Consider the following 22,608-nt stretch of genomic DNA (forward strand, 5'->3'; position numbering starts at 1 on the left):
ACTTCTAACTGGAACTGTCTGTTATTGAAGTGGTCTCAATGTCCATTTTCTTCTGCAGAGTGAAGGTGAATTCTTAAGTCATGGTGAGGAATAACCTTTGCTGAGTTCTTTCAGACAAGTTAGTTGGCAGCAGTACCAGAGCCCTGGCTACAGAGAGAAAGGAAGTCCAAAGTGCATTCAGTTGTAGCTAGATGACCTAGAGGCTTGTTCTTGCATGGAATTTCTGAGACACTTCTCTTATCTAGGAACACAGAAGGTGCAATAGCAAGATAATTCACTGAACAATGTAGGATTGTTGAAATCAAGAGCTTAAAAGGCAACTCTTAAAAGACTACTTCATAATATGTAATTGTTTTAAATAAATGTATTAACAACTGCATGTTACTTACAGGCCTTCTGTCTGTAAACATGTAGACAAGTTGAAGGACTTGTCTACATAATTTCCCACAACTTGAGTTGAAATATTATTAGCAATTCTAGGGGATTCAGAAAAAGAATGATTTAGTTTCTGATAACAGCCCAGACCACCCTAAAAAGAAAACAATGAAATTTACTTTACTGTGTTAGGCATTGTTGTGGAGATTCATGGGAGACCAGATAGGTTTTTTTCTCTGATCTGACTAATTTGCTATTTGTGTTTTCTGCTACTGAAAAATTCTGCAACTTCACCCATCAGTTCTTTCGGGTTCAGCAAGATTGGCAGTAGGTCTTACTGCATGTGTCATTGAAGACACAGGAAACTCTGTGGGGCAAATCTGAAACATTTGCCACTGGGCTACTAGGATTTGTGTCTGGTGGTGGCACGATGGTGCATGGTCCTGGACCCAGGATCTCTGCCTGCAGAAATCACTCTTGATTTTGTAACTGTTTTCATAAAGGGGAGGAAATGCTAAACTCTTGAGACTCTCATTTCTAACAGCTCTCTAATTATTTTCTGTTTATCTAAATCCTTTCTTAGAGTCATAAGGAGATTTTTGCGCTCTTACCCACTTCAAATGACATGTGGTAGGGATGTGCATTACTCAGCTGATAAATGTCTAAAGGGATCTGTGAGTGAAGCAAACAGTGTTGTTGTGTGGGCTTGTGAAGCACTTCAGGGTTTATGGGGGATGATACGTTATATAGTGGTACCCAAGGTTTACCCATCTGCTTGGTGGGTGACAGCTGCCAGTGCCAATGGCTTTACCAAACTTAACACCACCATATTTAATCCTTACCTGACAAGAGGCACTGGTGATTACTGCTTGTTAGTATTCTATCTGCATCTTTCCTGTGTGCTAAGAGTACCTGCTTCTAGGCAGACACTTTCGAAAACTTGGCAGCCAAGGGCCATGTGGACCTGGGGAGCACTCAGCCCATAGTTTCAGAAGTGAATGGGAAGAAAACAGACCTCACAAGATGCAGTAGCTTAGTTGCTGTGTGTAGGGATAGATACAGTTTTGAAAGTATTTGTAACAGAAAGCTAGAACTGGTCTCGCTTAGGAAGACTACAAAATGCCTTCTCAAATATGTTGGATTTTTTTTTCCCCTTCCTTCTACATTTCAGAGAAAGTTGCGGGGAGAAGCTATGAGCAAGCTCTCTCTCTCCCTGGTATGTACAGAGATAACATGTTTGCAGACATGTACAAGGCCTCCTTGGGCCAGAGAGGGTAGGGCAGGAGAGAGAGAAGATAGAAAAAGCCTTGGAGAAGGCGGAGCCTTGCCTTTTTTTCCCTGAGGGCTCGGTGTGCAGCATCATTAAGAAATGGTCCTTGCATCTGAAATAGACCTTTTTTTTTAATCCTTCCACTGCCTTGGCATTCTTGGGAAGAATACCTGCGTATGTTTTACCTTACACTGTGAAAAAAAAAAGTCTTCTCCATGTGTTACTATTTTTCAGTTTCAATAACTTGATTGTCATGGTAATGTATAAAACACCACTTTTGTTATGGTTTACTACCCACCTGGCTGATGGGATCGTTCATGTTATTCTTTCCTCCCTCCCTTCCTCCCCCAAAACCTCCAAAACAAAACTGGACACTCAGTATATTGGATGGTAAGTCTTGAGACCTGGAGATTCTGCCAAAAATCTAGACCACTTGCTTTGATCTTTAATCACACTTGAAGAAAAGGGGCTTTTAGCTTAGTTTTAAACTCTTGATTAATCACAATTGCTGGTACGTTAAGGGTCTGTAAGAGGTCTGTGTGCACATACAGAGATTTATTTCCTCCTCTCTTGCATTGGGGAATGACAGGCACTAAAAGAGGTGAGGTGATTGAATATTTCCCCTCAGGTTTTAGTGCCTGTTCTCAAGGGTTTTCTAAACTACATATTAAGACTTTCTTTTGATGACAAAATGGCATACTGTGCCATCATGGTTCTTCAATTCATGTTGTGGAGATTTCATATAGATTTGTTCATTTATAAAGTTTCAAAAATAATTAAACCAGGACTTTGCTCATAGTTGGAAGAATTTTATGGTGTTTTAGTGAAACATTTATGGTCTCATGCTTTGTTCAATTCTTATTCATTGTAACAGACACATTTTGTGAACTCTTGCATTAGAAAAACTCCTTTGATCTCTTGTGGTGATAGTATGATAACTGTCAGACCTAAAATCTTTATTGCAGTCTCTCTATATACTAGTAGATTTCTGAATAGAATAATTTAGACAGGCAGCTAAGCTTATATTATGCCTTTGTAACATTTTAAGACATACATAATTCATGTCTTGTGAGTTTCCTAGAGAAATTAAGATGCAGTTGTATAGAGAGACATGCAAGTGGCAACAATTCCATTTGAAACCTTTTTGTTTTTATATGAGCCTACAGATGATCAAAGGACACTTTATAAGTTCTGTCCTCCACAGTCATTTGTGAGCAGAGAGCATGGTTTATGTCTTTGAAAATATAATCTAGTCTCCAAGCTTTACACAATTCTACATGTTTTATTGCAGCAGAAGAAAGGATTGTGTATTGATTTTTGGAGTCAGTGCTGACTGTAAGAAAGCTGGACTGAGTTATCTCTCACTCCAGCATCTAGAAACCTTCATCACCATGCCCATTTAAATAGGTGCCCATCAGTCAGTTTTCCCTCACGCAGGGACCACCTATGCTCTGCTCAGGGTAATCAGGCTCTGCTGCCACACAGACTAAGAAGTACTTAAATTGATTCAGGGTTTATAATTTATTTTTAATATGATGATAGGTGGAACTCAAAGTACCTGCCCCACAGTAGAATTCCCCCCTGGGGCCAAATGAAAGCATATTCCCAAAGAAAAATTTTTTATTGATCCCCACTAGTTGTTCTTAAATAAATGCACCTGTGTTGCCCTAATGAGGATTTAAATTGAGATCACTGTCTTTTTAGTGATCTTGTTGTAAAATACACATATTGCTTCTTGGCGTACAAGGAGACAGCAAGTAGGACATTATGTAGGGGACAAGATTATCCTCTTACTTCTGGTTTCCAGAGATTTCAGTTGGCTGCTTTTTGTACATTTGAAGTTCACATGCTAATAGGAGGAAGGGTGAGCAAATGTGTTATTTTAATTGCAGGACCAGCCATAGCTTGTCTTATTAGACCTGCAGAACAGTATGAACAATTTGCTAATTCTGTACCTAGTGTAGTGCCATCTTAAAAAAGCACATTAAGAATAAAAATAACTGCTTCTAGCCCCAGCGTGGAAGGAAAAACACAAAATTTTTTTACTCACCTAGCAAAGTGTTGAAGCTACATTATAGAAAATGGGCACAATGTGGCTGCTTTTATTAGTATATTAGCATAGTAGTAGAGGTTTAGATGGCCAAAAATGACTACTCATAACAAGACTCAGATTATCATTTCAGCATGGCTAAGGTTAAGTATGAGATGCCAAAACTGAAAAGCATTGAAAGTACTGTGGTGTACGACACTTGAAATCAGAATCTGCCGCATTCACTAAAACTACAGTTTTAAGGAGTAGGAAGGTGGGATGAGGTTGGCTAATGATGCTACCAAGGCATTTTTCTCATTACTGGGCAATCTAGTTTATTTGCCCTCTGGACATGTGTTCGAGATCATCATAGTATAAAACATGAGCTTTTAAATGTTTTATGAAAATTTATTTTGTAATAAGAATATATTTTTAATAAAAAGAATATAATATATATAAAAATATAAGAATATAATAATAATAATAATAATAATAATAATAATAATAAATATTTTGTAATAAGAAAAACATTCTCAGAAAACTCAAAACCCTGTGGTTTCAGCATTCAGCTAGCATTCATTTCACAGTGGCAGACCTGGGTGTCCTAAGGAACTGCCCCTGTGGTATCTGGATGTTTCAGTGATACACCAAGCTGCATCACTGGATCGCCCTGCACCAGTGGGGTCTGCTCAGCAAGATGATAATTCCACTGACAGGTATACACATAATAAACTGCCTGTGTGGTAATCAGAAGAGTAGACATTGCTCACAGCAGCAACAGATGCAAACAATAAATGCCCTACGTGAGTCCTGTAATTAAATAGCAAGGCAAACACTGAGGCATTTGATAACCACAAAAGATGTTTATGGCTCATGCTCAGACCCTGCAAACATTTTTCGTTGCTCACTGACAAGATAACAGAAAAGGCAACCAAGCATAACATAAAAATGAAAAATACTATTTCCTTTCTCAGTGGTGGCTTGGAAATGCCATGCCACAGGTTTCTCTCGGCTTCTCTAGTGTTGTCACACTTTTGGCAGCTGTAGGATGAATGATTGTGTAAGGCTAAGTTCAGAATATGACTAAACGTTCAATGGCAGGCTCTTAAGAAGCATACTTGTGTGAGTTGTGAAACACATGTTTGTGTGAAAACGTGTTGTGGGCCAACACCACCATTAGATAATATGTTATCCCATGAGGAAACAAAGGTCTAGAGGGTCATTTTGAGAGGGTCAGAGCAGCAATGTGGCAGAGGAGATGTCAGCAGCTTTGCTGGGTTCTCTGCAAATTAGGGAGACACCAGGAGCAGACTGTGTACAGATCCTGACCGAAATGCCCCCCTGGCTGCAATTTCGTTGTTCTAATGCTAGTCCTTGCCACAGCAGCTCTGTGCCTGACCTGGAAGTGGCAGGTTTTTGCCACACTCCTGGAGGAGCAGCAGGTCCCCACCATGCTCAAGTTATCCCCTCTAGTGGCAGTAACAATATCCTGCACTTTTCTCCTCTTGCAAGCTTGGCCAAGCTTTGACAAACCACATTTTACGGGAAGGAAGGAAAGGCACTCAGAGCTGAAGTGCCTTGGCAGTGAAGCAGCTACAGGGTCAAAATCAGAACCAGGATATCTGGCCACTTGCTCCAGCCTCCTCCATCACCCTGCCACAGCTGCAGCAGCAGCTCCAGCCCCAGAGTGGTTCTTTTCTCTGTCTCTGTGCCACTCTTTCCCCACACTGCGCTGCACAGGGATGCTTGGAGAAGGATGGCAAGTAATAGCTTCAGGAATGGGAAAAAAACATTACCTCAAACAGGAGAAAAATTAATACAGATGAACTTGAAAGTAAAATCCTTTGGTCAGTCTGTAAATCTGTCTGTCACCTCCTTTTCAATTCAATGGAAGAAGGAAAAGGGATGGTAAATACCCTCTTCACGGATGCCCTCCAAAGCATTATTGTTTTCTTATGGATCTGAAGTATATGAATTTACCTTCTTTTGGGAGAAGCTTTGGAAAGCTGTTCTATTTGTATTTTACTAGTGGGAAATGCCAGGCAAGTGGAATGATTGCACCTCTCCGTTAGCTTTATTGCACCTTCCCTCGAGAATGCTTTGTTTGTATCAGTCAGGGATACTGCAAATAAATTATTCTCACACAGAATGAATTCAGTATTCCCCAGGCTGGGGCAGATTAGCACAAATTAAATCCCAAATTTTCACACCTGATACCAATAGCACTTTATTAGCTTTTATGGGAAACAGAAAATTGCTATAAATATATTGTATCATTAATTGTGTAATGCATGAATTTATTAAAAAAATATAGCAATTAACATTTTGCAAGTCTGCTGAGTAGCTTACACAGAAAATGAGACTTTTTAATTGAAGAAAAAAAACTCCCTTCAAATACAATAGAAATCCTTTAGAAGAGCATAATTGGGGTGCAAAAAGATTGTTAGGTCTATTCCATTAGCAGCCCCTTCCTTAAGAACAGTCTGTTTTAAGCAGTGCAATTTAATGTGATGTAGGAATAGCCTGTTTAAGACCTTTCCCTGGCATTTGGTCAGTGTTTCCTCTATGCTTTTTGTGGCCTAGATACTCCAAATGTGTGCCTTCATTGGCTGCTCATTTCAGAATGGTTCTGTTTAGTCTTCTCTGTCTCTATGCATTTATCTACATCTGTCAGGTCTCCAAATGTGTCCCATTGCATTTGTCAAAGACAGTTTATTACTTGTCTGTTGCTCCTGGCTGCAGGAACCTGAGAAGGGGTGTTTAAGATGCTAAAAATGCGGCTTTCCTCTTACTGAGGCATCAGTCTGTAAAAATCAGATTTAAGTATTCATGCTCCAAAGGCTGGGACTGTCAAGCTCAAAGGGACTGAACAAGAGTATTGCATTTTTAAAGCTAGTTGGTTGTTTCCCTTTGAAAATTTTTCAGTCTGAACTAGCATTGTCAAGAATGCAAATGCATTTTAAAAAATTAATTTGTGAAATGTAAGTTGCTAGACTGCCTAATGAAGCAGTAAGGAGCCACACTTGCCCTTTTTCTGCCCTCTGTAGCTTATGAACTATTTTTTCAAGTTCAAAGACTTTTTTCATTTAAAACATATCTTTACTATTTTCTGTCTTTGCCACAAGGCTTTGAAAGTCTTTAGAAATAGGGTCATATGTAATTATAACTGAATGATCCTTCTCCAGTGATCACATATGCAATGATTTCATGGAGGGCATAGTCTTAAAAGGAAAAGCATTTTAAATCTTGAATTTTGTCCTTTCTGTCCATTTATATGCCAGGATGGGTATGCTAACAAATAGAAGGATTCTTCAGGCCAAAAGCAAGGAAGAAATGTCTCAACAAAACATCTGCTATTTAAAAAAAGAAAAAAAGGAAAAGAGCATTTTAGTGTAATCCATTCCTTGGCCAGCAGCTTGTCTTATCCTTTCGTCAGTGATGAAAGTTGCTGTTCATGTGAAATCTCTTATTTGTGGAAAACTTAGCCGCCATTGGCAGAGTGGATTTTATCCCCCAGGTTTCTAGTGAACTGTGTGTGTTACTGTAGAACACATATGGGTCTGTGTAACACCCTGGAGATGGCAATTTTTAAAACTGCTGGTGCTTCATATTTTCAAAGCTCTCTTCATTTTCATCTCTGTGGGTGCTGATCAAGCCAATAAACTTCTCAGCCTTCAAAAAGATGATTGAGTGGAAAGCCTGATATCCAGAGGAGAAACGTTGAGTGTAGGTTATCTATGCTAACCGCTTTTTTTCTACTCCATAGAAACCTTTTGCACTGGAAAAAAAAGTGCCTCACTTGCATGTAGAGTGTGTTAGCTGCCGAGGGAAATGATACAACCTAACTGCAACTGTCACCAAAACAGCATATTTTGTGACATTGCCCCTGTCATTCCTGTCTAAAAGTGTGGATAATAATGAGATCCCAGGAACCACGCTTGTCTCTGTATTTTTATTTCTTCTTTCTAGGATATGTTTTTGTAGTACACTTAAATCAGAAGTGCATGGCATATGGCTTTTTGCTGCATGAATTGCTGGTGATGTGAATGTCAGTGGGCATATAATACCAGATTTTCATTTTGTGAATTACAATGCATGGAATTCAGCCTGAGAGCTCCCCAGACTATAGACCTTATTATAGGCAAATAAAAAAGGGAGGGAAGGGGGGAGAGGTGATATCTCGGAGATTTTGTTTCAATTGAAATGAGGTTATCGTGGTGAATGATACAGCTGACAATGAGATTTTTATAGCCTCTCTTGGAGTAGCAGAAAAGCTTGTATTATTGTTGGTTGGCGTTAAGTAATTGTAATCTAAATAGCACACTGGTTGAAAAGAGCAGCAGAAATCTTTCATACATGTCTCATAAGCAAAGCCAGGGTGCTTTGTTGCCTTTGTCTCATCTGTCCTTATACAAATGTCCTTCATTGTTTGCAGTTTACATCTCATGTATTGTCTTGATTGAATACGTCAGTCACCATTAAAAAGGCGTTTGCCAGTCAGTCACTGCTGCTGCTTGTCTCTATTTTTAGCACATGAGGTAACTGCCCAGCGTTTGACAAGCTGATCCTGCTACCCGATGCACCAGTGTAAATTAAGGTTGGCTGTGATAGAGGCATATGGGAGGGGAGGGCTGCTGGGAGCCGGCATGAAAGGAAAGGACAGTGCGTGGGTGCAGATGGGCTCTCCTCTCCTTTGCCCACACCAGCTATTTCAAGCCATGTCTACACCATGCACATGGGGCCAACAGACATGTCTCTGCCGGCTCTCTGTGGGTTACCTAGGGCACCAACATTGGGGAACCTATAGCACAGTCAGTTTGAAAAGCTTTCTTAGGTGACCACAGGCTAAACTGGGCCTTGATTTGCTAATGTGAACTGTCTTCAAGTTCCCAAACACTGGATGAGTGGCAAAATAGAGGAGGGTGGGAGGTGAGGGGTTTAGCACGTATTTTCTGAAAGGTGACTGAAAGGTAATTTATTGAGAGGCTCCATCTCAGTTCCTCAAGTTACCTTTATATGTCAGTCATATATGAGCAAGCAGAGAAGCAAGGCCCCTTGTAATACATAGGAAAGCTGAGGAATATCACTTTATAAGCTGAGCACAGGAATGGAAAGAGATTTGATGCCATGTAAGTGTATTGACCCAAACACCAGAGAGGGGTAAAGGAACAAATACCAAATTCTGTGTCAGAATCCTTGAAAAGACATTTGTGTAGATGATTACAGATCTTGCCATGTCAGTTGAAAATACCATGCCATGACCATGAAACTGAAATGCTCAAGAACCATCCTTGCATCAAGAATGTCAAGTCTGCTTCTAGAAGAGAAGCATCTGGGGAAACAGCTTTCACACATGCTTTGAATTTTATGGTAATTTTTCTCTCTGGAGACTTATCTTCAGATTTCAAGCATCAGTTTTCTGTCTTAGGGAAACTGACTTATCTTTCTTGTGTTGCTAATATGAGAACTTCATCAGCAAGAACTTAAAAATTGCAGTTGTATCCATTCTGCTTGAGTAGTAAATGCTTCCTAGTCCTTTCTGTTGTACTTAAACAGGAGTCCAAAGGAAACTACACATCTCATCATATTCTTGTTACATTATCAGACTCTTCAGAAGCAATTGATCAGCCCTTCACAGTGAAAAGTCACAAAGCAGAAAAATGAAACATCCTTGTTTTTGTAAAATCAGATGTGTGAGATAAAGGATGGAATCTCATATCTGTCAAGATTTTCAGATCCCTTCCAAGAACTCATATCTATGTAAGTTAGGGATCTGGAAGTTGTTAAAGGGCTGTTTTATTCTCAGTGATGTTCTTTTCTTTTTTTTTTTTTTAAACATGAATTGATCTGATTGTCATATAACTGATTTTTTCAAAAGCATATATATAAACTGGTGACTGCATGTAGAAATCTTACTGGATTTCTTTCTCCATTCTAAGTGAACCTTCCTTTAGCTCCTCTCCCTGTTCAATACTTCAACCAGAATTATTCCCTACTTTCCTTCTGTCTGTCCTCTTTCCTTGGAGCAATGGCATGGCTCATAGCACTTCCACCTGTCTTAAGGATGGTGTTAATAACTTTTCTCACCTTCTAGCTGGGGATGCCTGCTGACTACTTTGCACAGCCACATCTCCCATCAAGGCATCAGAAAAGACCCTTTGAGGTTGTAGAATATTGGAAGCCAATTTGTGAAGCCAGGATAGGGGTTATTGGCAGCTCTGTATTTTCAGCAGTGGTGGAAATCTGAAGGCCACTCTTAAAATTGTAATGTCAAAATTACATGCACAATCATGTTTCTTATTCCTAAAAATTGAACTGTATGGACAAAAAAAGTCTTACCTCACAAATAATGGTATAAATACAACATTTTAATAATGATGGGAGAGAACTGGATATTATTTTATCTAGCCTAATTCTGCATACGGTGGGCTGCTAAGTTTAATTTACATAGAGAAAAAAGGTGTCTCCACCAATCTGGGAGATAAACCTCAGGCAGAAGGTATGGTGTGTGTGTACCTTGAAAATGGTTTCAGTTAGATACATGGCCTAAATGGCCCTTTGCTATATAAAGTCTTTCAAGTACCAGCTAAGGCAAAATCTTTAAACTAGTGGTTCTACTTGATGAGAAAAGAAAGAAAATATCTCCATAAAACTTATTTAGCTTTGCACAGGCTAGGGGTTTTTTATTGCCTTGTTGCTTTTAAGCTCCAGAGAACAGGATGTTTCATAGCTGCTCAATTTGCTTTAGTTATTATCATTTGAAAGAGTTTGATGATTCTAATTTCCTTCTCTACGCTTCTTGATTTTAGTAGACGTTTCTCAATTTTAGTAGTAGATTAACACTTCTGTATCCTGTGTTGATTTTTATGATGGCCAAGGCTTTGATATTAATTTCTTCTGATATTTTCTTTGATATTAAAGGCTGAGGATGTGTGGTTGCCAATGCAAACAGAGGACTCAGAGAGATGAATTTCATGTTTTACACATATAATTGTAAGTGGTTGCTTGTAGGATGGTTGGTGAGTTGATGAGTACCATGAATCACCAGTGCACCCTTGTGTGATGTGGACTAACTACATGCTAGGTTACATTAGCTAAAGCATAGCTAGCAGGTCGGAGGAAGGAATTATTTCCTCCAACTTGACCTTTATGAGGCAGCAGCTGGAAGACTGTGTCCAGTTTTGTGCCCCAGTAATGGGGAGGAATGAAGCTAGTCCAACTAAAGGCCACCAATATGATTAAGGACAGTGGGCCACGTGGTATTCAAGGGGAATATGAAGGAACCAGATTTGTTCATCCTACAAAAGGCTGGGCACATGAGGGTGGATCCAGTTGTATCTTCTTCCATTGTTTGAACAAGAAGCTGAGAAGATGCACACCCTTCTCAGAAGTACACAGTGAAAGAAGAAAAGTGGTGCAGCACTGGAACCAATTGCACAGAGAGATTCTGGAATCTTCATCATTGGAGAAACTCAAAACTTGCCCAGACTTGCCCTGAGGAACCTGACTTAAGTGTGAAGTTAGCTCTGCTGTGTCTGCAGGACTTCATGATGCCTAGAAATTTCTAACAACCTGAGTTATCTTGTAGTTTTATGTGTAAAACGTATTTTCTAATGTTAACTTTTCCTAATGTTAAATAAAGTGTGAAAGATCCTTGTAATGGATTCAGCAACCACTTTAATAAGTCAGGCTTTCCCCATGAACTGCAGTGATCCCTTTGAAGCAGTTTAACTTGTCTTAGCTCTGACAACTGAGCTTTTATCACTCAGGGGCATTTAAGCGCCTTCAGAAATTTCCTTCAGAAATTGAAAGCATTTCCTCAAATTGTTCTTGCTAACATTTACAAAAGTATGTTTTACTAAATATTTACCACTGGCTACTACTGCAGCTCAGCTGACATGGTGACTTGTCTAACTCGTTAGCATATTTGAACCCTAATACTAAAGCAGGCCTTGTCTGTAGAAATTGCAGAGTGGTGTTTGGCTACTAGTGGATTGGTTTGGCGGGTCTCATTGTTTTGTGGTTGGTTGTAAGGTTTTTTTGTTTTTTGGGGTTTTTTTCTAAATGCTTGTCTTGTACACAAACCTTTGTTTTAGCTGAAGCTCCATTGCTTACTGGTTGTAGCTTTAAGTGCAAGCTGTCATTTGCCCACCATGGGAAGTTTCAGGTGTTTCTTTTAAGTGCAGGTTTATGACCAAAGAATACCACTTAAATCGGCAGAACATACAAAGGGTTAAAAAGAAGAAAGGAAAGGTGATGTTAAGTGATTTTTAATTGGATAACAAGAATACATAAATGATGTCTTGCTGCCTGTTGCTCGGAAAATTAGTGGTAGAGATGGGAAATTAGCCCACACCTCACTTGTCAGTACTTTAATGACAACACAATCACATCTTGGTTTCTTTTCTTGTGTCCTGATACACAATTCTCTTAGCAAGTAGACTTGTTTTTTTCCTCCATGGTGGAAGCACCTTCCACATTAAAGCAAAATATTTTCCCTTTGTTTACATCCTTTAAAGATTAAAGTAATTAAGTGGTTAGATACAGTGTTTGCTGCATTTTTTATGTAAATGGCTGAAGTGAAAATGTGTGGCAATTTGAGACAGTAATGAGAAGGATGAAGATAAAATGAAAAGATGGCATTCACACTGTCTTTGTGCACAATCTCTCATGAGGAGACTTATAAGCAGTAAAAATTTAAGAGCAATTACAAAAGAACCAGAGCTGTCAGAAATTTTTTTCCCTCTCTCTTCAAATGGTCAGGAAGACTATAGTCATCAATTACAAATTTAATAATCAACTAGTATTTATCAGTATGTGTGTATGTGAGCACAGCATTTGTGATTACCAAGGCAAACAAGGGCAACACTATGCCCACAATAAGCCCAGCACTGCAGCTGGCTTTGGGTGGGTAGGCTTCTGCGGCTGCCACAGGTGGTACAGATGCTCTGTGTTGGGCAGAAGGTCCACATGTAAGACAGGACCTTGAATATAGAAACCTGTACATTCATGGTGCCTGGCTTCAGGACAAGTAGCAGTGCTATTATTGCTGAGGAGAGACTATGCCTCAAGCTTTCTGGAAAAAAAAGTTCCCCACTGCCCAGATGTGAAAATTAGTTTCAGGCTTACACTGAAATATTGAACACCACTAGACAGGATAACAGCTCAGGTGTGGAAGGCAGTCAGACCTCCAGATCTCACTGCAGGTTACAGCTCGAATAGAAAGGTTGTCTACAGTGACAGTATTTAAAAAAGAGTTACAAAAAAGCTTCCAGAAGCTTTGCATACTACAAAGCAAAGATATTCTGATTAAAATAAAAGGCCTGCAGAGAAACCAAGAAAACCAGCAAATCCCTTCTTTCTATTTTTCCAGATAGTACAAAGTGTTATTTTAAAATAAAAAAAAAAAATACATATTCAGAAATTAAAAGAAAAGCAAGCAGAAAAACTGTGCAAGCACCATTAAGCTGCAGAAATTTCCCTTGGACACATTGCAGTACCTTTTTGAAGCAGCATATGGGGTTTATTCTGGTGACTCTAATTTTAACATGAATGGGAGTCACGTGGAATACTCTTGGCATACTGCTTTGAAAATATATCCCTGCATGATTAAGGAAGACTGAAATCTTTTTAAACATCTATTTTTATTTTTTTTAAACCAATTCTGAAATGTTTTTAAAGGAAAGAATTAATGGAATGAAAATGCTCCATCCGTGAATAAAGCAGTAATGTAACAGGTAGAAATACTACTGGCTTAGCACTATGCATATGTTTGTGCTTCAGAGGCTGAGAAATGAAGAGTGAGGAAAGCTTTGAGTTGGTATCCACTGTTGCAACTGCCTCGGCACTGCCTGACCCTTATAAATTTGTCTCTTCACTTGGAAGACAAAGTAATCATTCCACGTACCATATGCAAAGAGCAGAGGGTTCAACACAGAGAGTACATGGCAAGATTTGTCTCTGCAATGGCAAGCATTGCCATGCTGCAGTACTGAGAGCATATTTAGCTCATGGGTGATTGAGACGGAAGAAATACGTACTCTGAAGATCGATTAGGGAGACATTCATGCAGGAAGGAAGTTCTGAACAGATTCAACAGCTCCGACAAAGTGAGCCAGAACACTGATAGGGCTGGGCCTGGTGTGTGGGCTGAATGTGAAGTAGGGTTGCTGGAGGGAAGTTCAGAGAGTCCTTTTTGACAGCCGGTCCTTCCTACCCATCTTCAGAGAAACCAGTCTTAACAGTTTCTTGAAATGTTTTGAAAAGGATAAGACAGAAAATGTCCATAAAACCATATTGATGAATACAGACATGAGCATAGTGAGGAGTATGGACAGTCATCTGGTGTCCTTCCAAAAATGCAGAGAAAGAGGGAAAAGTTACCTTTCCTTTTCTAACACTTTTTTCTTTTTTTCTTTTTATGACTTTGATTTTGCATGGGCTGCTGCTTTAATGCTTGAGGATGTCCTCTGATTGTTTGCAATTTCTTATTGCCTGTCTTACTAATATTTATCTATCTTGACATCAGAGACACATATGCAAAAAAAAAAAAAATTGCCTGTCTTTTATCCTTTTCACAAAATCTTCACCAGTGATATGTTACATCATGATGTTGAGCTCTCCTGTCCTTCATATCTATTGACTTTGAGTGAGGTTTCTCCGGTCATTCCAACATAGTTGCCACTTCCCAGACTTAAACATGAGATGCAACAGGCAGCATAAAAGAAAGAGTATTTATGTCAGCCTTATTTAAGTAAGACACTTCATTTAAGCAAGCCTATTTATATAGTGAGGTTATTTATGTTACATTTGGCTGTGAATGGGCGTGTGTGGGCATGCTTCTGTTGTACATGCAACACGTGTTTGGGGTATGTATACTTGGCTGCACATTTCCATATACATGGATTGAAAAAGTGGCTGTTAATGTCTTTGAGCAGAGGGTGTTGGCAAAGCCCAGTTTAGGGAGGCTTTGAAGTCCATGGGAACAGATGCCTGCTGCCAGAGGCTGACACACAATAGAAGTGTCAGTAGCTCATTTTGTGTGGTTCGAATTACCTTATGAGGGTATGGAGGATATTGCCCTTTCTAGCTAAAGCTGTGTTCACTCGGTAGATTGCTCCTATTAGAGTATACGTGCAACAACTATGTGGAAAACAGCCCTAACTGTTCATTCAGCTTATGTGAGCATTGATTTGACTTTCATTCCTGCATGAGGTGGAAGCAGACAGAGCATATTCTTCTAAAGAAAGAGAAGAAGTTGTGTGCTTGCTTGACCTGGAAACTAGACTCATGTTTTCTGTTCTTCTCATTAACTATAGTCTTGGCAATCCCTTTCTCCCACCAGAGCCTTCTGACACCTTTCCCTGCAAGCCTGTGTTGTAAAAGGAGTGTGAAGGGGATGTGATAAATGGTGGATAGGCCCTAATCAACAGCTATTAAACTAATAGCCTGCAGGTTCTTCACAGCAGCTGGGAAGGTGAACCAAGGCAAAGATAACCTTGTAATTGAGTCTTTTTCGGTAGTCTCATTCTAAACATCATCAACTAGCATTGTCATTCTGGTCTTAAAGGTGCATAATCACACCAATACAGTTCCTCTAAAGGCTGCTGGGTGTCTGATTGTTACTCTTAAATAACACACAGCAGAAGCTTTTGAAATTAAAACACACACATAGAAAAGTCTGCTCAGTAAAAATCCCATTTCTTTTTCCAGAATGCCTAGGCAAGTATATACTGGGTTTTTAGAAATCTGGAGATGTATGCTAGCATCATTCAGTGTGTAAGTCTTAAGGGTCTGTTGGATAAAACCCAAAGCCTCTGCTTCAGGTCTCATACTACTAATCTCTCCCCATTAGCAAGAGAGAGCAGGAGTTTTGTGTGAACAGATTTAATCTTCCTGTGCAGCAGATGTGCTGACACATGGGTTTCTACAGTCAATGGGGTAAATAATCTCCTGTTTAAGTAATTTCTAAGTACCTATTTATGTAATTAACATATTAAAAAAACATGCATCATTATTTAAATGGAAAACCATGGCAGCATCAAAATAAGTTCAGATAACTGAGACAAAAGAAATTTTCCTTTATTTTTTCCCTTGTATAGTTTTTTGGTTTTGTTAAAAGCAGAAAAGTTAAAGAAATCATTCGGTTGCCATTTCATATGACCGTGTAGAGATTTAATCTGCATCTTCAAGATGAGGAAAACCACAGTGCACTAATGAATAAGATGGACTGGAGCATGCATGCATGCAAGAGAGACAAGACCAAGCGTGTACAAGGTGTAATTTGTTTCAACAGTGTTAGTACAATGTACATTCCCCAGTGCCTGTCCTGTGGAGACCCAAGCATTAAATGGAAGTCTTAGACTGTTTGGATTGCAGATAAATCCAGCTTCTGTTGCTTGTTTGCCAGTGTGTGCAAAGCATGAGCTGGAGAAGTAGCTAAAGATGGAAGAATATTGCAGATAAAATGCTGCAGCGATGTGGAATTGTTCTTTCCCAGGCATATGTACTCTAGACCAAGTAATTGAATGAGAGAATTGAGATTACAGTGACATGACTTAAATTTTTTTTAGTATGTTGCAAAGGGTTTTGATACCAAATTATTATATACATTTGAACAATGTGTGCAAAGGAGGCAGCAGGGAAAATCCTAGCTGCAACTGTGGATGAAGAGTATGGGATAGATTTGACAGATAGTGCTCATATAGACCACATGTACTAAAATTTGTAAAACTCACATGATGATTTCTGAGCCTCTTGCAGTTGTGTATTTAAGAGTGCCATGTAAGGAATCTTGAAGCTGATGATGTGTACTGTGAAACCTTTTGCTGCCTACTGTCTGGATTTATTATAACTGATTTGAAATTCTTCAGTGTCCTCTCATGCTATATGACTGCAGTGTATGTTTAAAATGGCAAGACTTAAAGGTTGCAGACAGCTGCGGGGGCTTGTGTATTTTAAGGGCTTTTTTAATATGATAGCTATCCAAAGACAAACTAACTGTGATTGTATATGACACTACTGCCAAACCTAAACATCACTTGAGGTTGGTTGTCAGATAGGGCTCTGCTGTACCCACTATCAAGGTTAGAAATACTTTTGTTTTCGTTTGTGCATGTATCAAAATCTATTCAACTTCAAACTTGTTCACTGTGACGAAATAGTCGCCCTCTAAGCAACTCAGTTTCTCTTTCTTCCCTTTTTAGACTTGGTTTCTTATGTCTGGTTGTGGTGGCTTTCTTCTTTTTTTTTTTTTTTTTTGGTTTGGGTTGGTTTTTTTTGGGGGGGGGGTTGTTTGTTTGTTTGTTTTTGGTGTTGTTTTTTTTTTTTTTTTAAGATGGGGATATTTTGGTTCTATATCAAACATGAGGCATTTTAGATCTTCTTGGAGTTAACACTGGGGGTGGAAAAAGAACCCACTGTTATTTTGTTTGGACTAGGAAGTCTCCTTTTGCTACCCAGACTACGTGTAATCATTTAGCAATAGGAAACCTGAGAAATATTCATATCAGTTCCTGTAGCCAATTTCAGGATTGTTTGTAGGCTGCCTTTGGCTTAGCTGAAGTGCTTCAGTTATCAGAGAAGATGAAGAAGAATTGCAGATTCAACACCCCTAGACAGTCATCATCCAGACTGCTGTTGTGTATGTCCAGGAGTGTTGTATGAAATTCTATAAAGCTCTGATTTCATTTGGATAAGACAAGTGGAGATTTTCTTTCATGCACGTCTCTGTATGTTGAAGGCTTTTAACATATGTATGTATCCTCAAAAGGGGGGCAACTTGCCCAGTGGTGCAGGAAGATACTTGAATACTCTCGATGCTCAAAGTACGGGTAAGGTAGTGAACATTAAATGTGCACACTGGTGCTTCGATGGTGGAAATTAAATCTGTCCATGCTTTGCAGAATGAAAGGTTCTGTGGTTTTGTAATTCATACAGACCTTCTGGGTGCTATGGTGGCAGATCACCTCTGAAGGTCATGTCTAATCTGATTTGCAAAGCTGTGTTCCTGACTGTTTTCAGCAGCTTATATATCACTTGGGTGTTCCTATTCAGATAATCTTTGTGGTTTGTAGTAAGGTTGTCTTAAATGGTAGAAAGGATAGATTGCTGTTTATGCTATGCTCCAGCATTTTCATTTTAATTTATGTTTATGTGTTGCTATCCAAAAACTTATTTCAGATGCAGTAATATTAGGGAAAAGAATAAAATTCATCAAAGCTTCTCATTTGAAATAAAGGGGCTTTCTGATAAAGAGGCATAAGGTTTTCTGATAGTAGGATTACGGAAAAAAACAAACTGAATGTGGCCTTGAAACCTCTGAAATACCTGTTTTTATTATGTAAAGACTAAGTCTTAAGTGACACTTCAAGAATACAGATGTAGAAGAGAAATCTGTAGGTATTCCTGGAATAAATGCATAGGACTAGCTGTTCCTGGTACAAATCAGCTGCTTCTACAAATGGACTTTTGAAAGGGCTGGAAAGCTTACTGAGAATTGGCACATAATTTATGGCACTGGAAGAGGAGTCAGCGGGAGCCAACCAGCAAGTCCATGACTTGGGAAGTGTTAGTAGGTTAACCATCTTCCTCTTTAGGTATCTGGGCTAAAAAAAGAAAACCCCACGATCTAGAAGGATGAGTAAGTATTCTATCACTGCTGATTGTTCCTCAGCTCCCACACACAAACAGGTCTTAGCCCATGACAGCATACTGCTGAGCCGAGAGCTGCTGTCAGATTGACAAGTAGCAGCTCCGGTGTGAAGCCTTCCTAGAAATCTTTTATCCTTTTGGTTGAAGAGCATCATTTTATCCTGCTATCTTAGAAGATTTTTTTTCACAAATCTTGTTTATTATGTTGCTTTGAAATTGCCTGGATTTTTCTAGCCTTGAATTTTTTATCTCCCTTAAAAACTTTCTTAGGTATCTGTGGCCTGTCCTGCTTTAGAGTGCCACAAAATTCTTAGTGTGTTTATTCTCACAACACAACCTTGTGAGAATAGAAATGCAATTTACAGGGGAGACTACTGAGAAAAGAAAGTGACAAAGGTGAGATTTCTCAACGTTAAATCTAACAGCTTACTGCCATCAGAAGCAGAGATCTGTCACTTCTGCTCCTTACCTATGACAGAAAAAGACCTTAAAAATGGTCTTCTGAATTCTTGACTGGTAGCCCTAATCTGGGACATGGTCTTCTTCCTGTCAGCATGTGAAATGCAGATGGGGAGATTTAGAAACTGGGACAAGAGAAGGTTTCTCCAGATACATCAAAGTTGCACTGATAATAATTATATTTGCTTGCAGTGGGGCTTTGTTTAACAAAGCACAGCCTAATGGAGAGTTTTGTACTCTGTGTATCACACAATAGAAAGGAACAATTTATTTAATTAGGAACCTCTTCAATTTAATATTGGCTTTTAAAAAAATTCCGTGTAGAGACCCACTAGGAATGTGACATTTGGGTTTCATTGTCCAGTACCATTTAAATATTTATTTATGGTTTGCATGACTATTTTAAGTTCTACATATTGACAGTGCTTCCAGTCCATAAGACGTGACAATAACAGCTAGAAAATATAATATTGGAACATTCACACACAAATTACAGAGTATGCTCCATACTCTTAGACCACTCTCCTAAATGATTTAGGTGGAAGGAGGGGTGGAAAAGGAAGGAACTAGACAGATTGCTTTTTCCCCAGCAAGTTCTGTCAGCAAATCTAGGCTTTTTAATTAGCCCCCTTTCCCTTAAAATGCACATTGAATATCTTTCCACAGTTTCATATTTCAAAACTGAAAGAATGACCGTGAAAGTTGGCAAGCTCAGGGTAATCGTTAGAGCAATGGTGCTGCTCTAAAGGCAAATGGAAAGCCGGAAGAAGTACAGCATTGTAAGAAGTGAACCCTGATGACATCCTGAGCCATTAAAAATGCAGTTCTCTCAGAAGCTCATTTCTCTGTCAATAATTATAATTGAGTAACAGATGTCCTGAAAAGCCAAATCTCTGCTGTAGCTCCCTGTTCTTGGCCTTGCTCCTGAGCAGTAGACCAACAGGATTCAAAGACCTTCCTAGACTCTGGATTAGTTTCAGGTAGAAGACATTTAACAAGGAGTAGCCTTTACTGTTCAAGGAGATCAGTGTAACTACCTGCAAGGCTCTGTCACAGTGCACTTTAAAATGCTGCTATTTACCACGGCAAATGCAGTGAATTTCTGTGCAATATAGAAATGTTGGGGGTTTTCAGAAGGGCTTTCATTTTTTATTCTTCTTTTAATTAGATAAATGAAAATAAGGGTTCATGAATAAAGAATGTGTCCTCATTTTTTCCATGTGAAATTCTTTCTTAACATCATAGTAATAGTATGTCAGTGTATCATGGTCTGTCCAAGCTTATCTTTTTAATATAAATGCATGCATTCGACTTTTCTCCTCATTTTGCAGTTTCGATAACAGAAACGTAGAAAGACTGATAACAGAACGCAAAGGACTTTTTCAGTTGTCCCACAGAAGTCTGAGGAGCAGCCAGAAATTGCCCCCAGCTGTCAAGTCCCTTTGCTGTCTGCACTATTGGCTTAGGAATCTTTTCTCTCTCTGCAATGTTGCTTCCTTTCTTCTAGTCGTCTTCTCTGTATTGTCAGAGGGTAAGACAGAGTTTTTGTCAGTGTCTAACAACCTTTTGTGCATGAAGTTTTCCTGGTGTTTCATCAGACCTTGGACAGAACAGGGAACATCTAATGTAGCATTAGTTGCATGAAGATTCAGATCACTATTTGTGGGTGCCAGATGCAGTTTTGGAAGTTTCATAATAGCTATCTCAGATTTTCGCCTTGTTTTGGAGAGAGGCAATTTATGGAACTGGAAAGGAAAATATGGTATTTTGACAGTAGTCTTGTTTTCCGCTGGTCCCTTATTCAAACTTGAAATATGAATAAGGTGTATTATTCATTGGAGCAAGTCCAAAGGAGGACCAAGAAGATCATCTCCTATGAAAACAGGTTTGAGAGAGTTATGGTTGTTCAACCTGGAGAAAGGAAGGCTCCAGGGAGAGGTTAGAGCACTTTCCAGTACCTAAAGGGGGGCAACAAGAGAGATAGAGAGGGACTTTTTACAAGGGCGTGTAAATAGGACAGGGGGTAATGGCCGTAAAGTGAAAGAGGGTTGGTTTAGTTTAGATATTAGATATTCAATACCCCGCTTTACTGTCGGGGTATTGAAGCACTGGAGCAGGTTGCCCAGAGCTGTGGATGCCCCATCCCTGGCAGTGTTCAAGGCCAGGTTGGATGGGGCTTTGAACAACCTGGTCTGGTAGAAGGTGTCCCTGCCCATGGCTGGGGGGTTGGAACTAGATAATCTTTAAGGTCCCTTCTGACCCAAACCACTCTGTATGATTTGGATACACAGAGAGTGTACCTCTTTAGCATATGAATACTATGCTAACAAGTGAATACTCCTGGGGTACATATATATATATATATATGTGTGTTGTGGTGTGTTTGCACAGGGAGAAAGTCAACATGTACACAGCTCTGTCTGCGTGTACATTCCCAGCATGTATGAGAAGAGAAAGCAAACTCACAATCAAATAAGCAGTGAGAGCAGAGGGAAAAAAAGATGAGATTGCAGTTGATTATGAGCCTGGCAGCAGATGTGCTACACAAATCCAGCCCGCTGCATCCAGGCTGTTTCCATGGCGATGGAGCGAGTAATTGTGGAGCTCCGGCGCGCTCCCCCGCGGCCCCGCCAAGGTGGACGCGGGTGCCGGGTCCCCACCAGCGCTTCGCCTGGGTGGGCGCCGGGCTCTGGGACAAAGCGAGCAGGAAGAGAGGGGGAGCCCCAGAGATGGGGAGCTCTTGATTTATTTATTCCCCGCGTCTGATGGTAGCATGCTAGGGAAGCGGCGCTCTTCCTCGGAAATATGGTCTCCTAAGATGCTAAATAAATGGGCAGGAGTTTCCCTGCCACGGGATTGGGCTGCCATTGGCTGCTGCCGCCTGCCTGTGCCAATGGGAGCCCGACGGGCACCCGCCACATAAGCAAAGCTACACGCTCAGCCCAGCGGCGCGGGGACGGGGAGCGGGCAAAGGTGTGCGAAGGAGGGGGCTGCTCCTCTCACATGGCTACAGCGAGGACGGGTCTCCTTAGAGAGCTTCGCCAGAGACCATCTGCTGCCCGTGCGCACTGTGCCTTCCGCAAAAAGCAGCATTAAGTCATTCGCTCGCTGTAGTGTGGGAGGTGAATTTGTCATCGGGAACGATGGAGCTACGAGATCTCTGTAAGTAAATCTGTGTACTTTATCCTGCTATTTTAGCCTGGGCATAGATCGGTAAATGGTGTTGAGGAATGGCAAAAGCAAATTAGTAGCAACTGTAAATAGTATGAAGGATTCCTCAGTTTTGTTTCCAATATAGCGAGATGTGTTCTTCCTAATGGTTCCAGGCATCGGACAAACTAGTTAGCTGTTTGCAGTGCCTTGGGTGTTTTTTTAGCCTAATTAAGATTATTCAGTGGAAGGATGCTGTGTTCTCCAGGGCATTTCAGATCCCCTCTGTGTTTGTAAAGAAAAGCAAACTATGTGGAGCAGAATATCACAGGCAAAAAAGTCTGAGGTGCCCACATTTAGTCACCAGCATTTATGGTGTCAGTATAATAATAACAGGTACAATATTACAGTGGTCAAATGCTAGTTCAGACCCTGAGCCAAGAAAACACGAGTTGCTCATCATTCATCACTGTGTTCAGCAAAAATAAATCATTGCTTTTCCTACCCTTCATGTTCTTTTTTTTTTTTCCCAAATTAATTTCTTTTTTGGAGGGGGATTTTATAAACATATTTAATTCAAAACCTTTCCTGTTTGTTTATGAAGCCCATGAGTACATGAGAAGTGTGGAGAGTTTCCTTTTTCACCATTGAGGGGCATGTGTTAGAAGTTGAT

At 39.9% G+C, this 22,608-nt stretch overlaps 1 protein-coding gene across 3 annotated transcripts in view; it reads left to right on the forward strand.

The window, feature by feature from the left end:
• ELMO1 (engulfment and cell motility 1) overlaps window positions 1-22,608 on the forward strand; it is a 315,735-nt gene that overhangs the window by 210,688 nt on the left and 82,439 nt on the right. Inside the window, exon 1 of one of the 3 annotated variants that reach the window (XM_032700456.1) lies at window positions 21,506-21,947. The exons of the other annotated variants lie outside the window; for them this stretch is intronic. The gene's annotated coding sequence lies outside the window, so the exon portion shown is untranslated. Of the gene's footprint in view, window positions 1-21,505; window positions 21,948-22,608 lie in introns of those variants that run through there. 3 annotated transcript variants of the gene reach the window in all.

Source organism: Chiroxiphia lanceolata, chromosome 1 (assembly GCF_009829145.1).
Source record: "Chiroxiphia lanceolata isolate bChiLan1 chromosome 1, bChiLan1.pri, whole genome shotgun sequence".
In the NCBI taxonomy this organism is placed as follows: Eukaryota; Metazoa; Chordata; class Aves; order Passeriformes; family Pipridae; genus Chiroxiphia; species Chiroxiphia lanceolata.